This window comes from Palaemon carinicauda, chromosome 43 (genome assembly GCF_036898095.1).
Source record: "Palaemon carinicauda isolate YSFRI2023 chromosome 43, ASM3689809v2, whole genome shotgun sequence".
Classification (NCBI taxonomy): domain Eukaryota; kingdom Metazoa; phylum Arthropoda; class Malacostraca; order Decapoda; family Palaemonidae; genus Palaemon; species Palaemon carinicauda.
The window spans coordinates 23,881,522-23,882,018 of record NC_090767.1 but is presented as its reverse complement, the minus strand read 5'-3'; positions in this window follow the sequence as shown (position 1 = coordinate 23,882,018).

Here is a 497-nt window from a genome sequence, read left to right as displayed (position 1 = left end):
TAACGACATTTCATTTTGTTGTATATTATGCTTGTATCTTCGTTCTCCCCTCGCACTAAAAAGAACCCGAAATAACATGTATGTTTTTCTCACCGTTAACTGTTAACCGGTGCGGGGTGTCGGTTGAACAGGAAATTATTATTATTATTATTATTATTATTATTATTGTTGTTATTATTATTATATTTAGTAAAATTATTGAAATTGGCTAATATATACAGTATATAGATATGCAGCCACACTGACACGCTCCCACTCTAACCAGGGAATGACTACGTCCTTTCTCTCCGCCCTACTCTATGGATGGGGAGAGCTCTACTAGACCGGAAAGGAATATATATATATATATATATATATATATATATATATATATAGATATATATATATATATATATATATATATATATATATATTATATACATATACATACATATACATACATATACACATTTATATACATACATACATATATAAATATATATATACCTGTCCCCTCT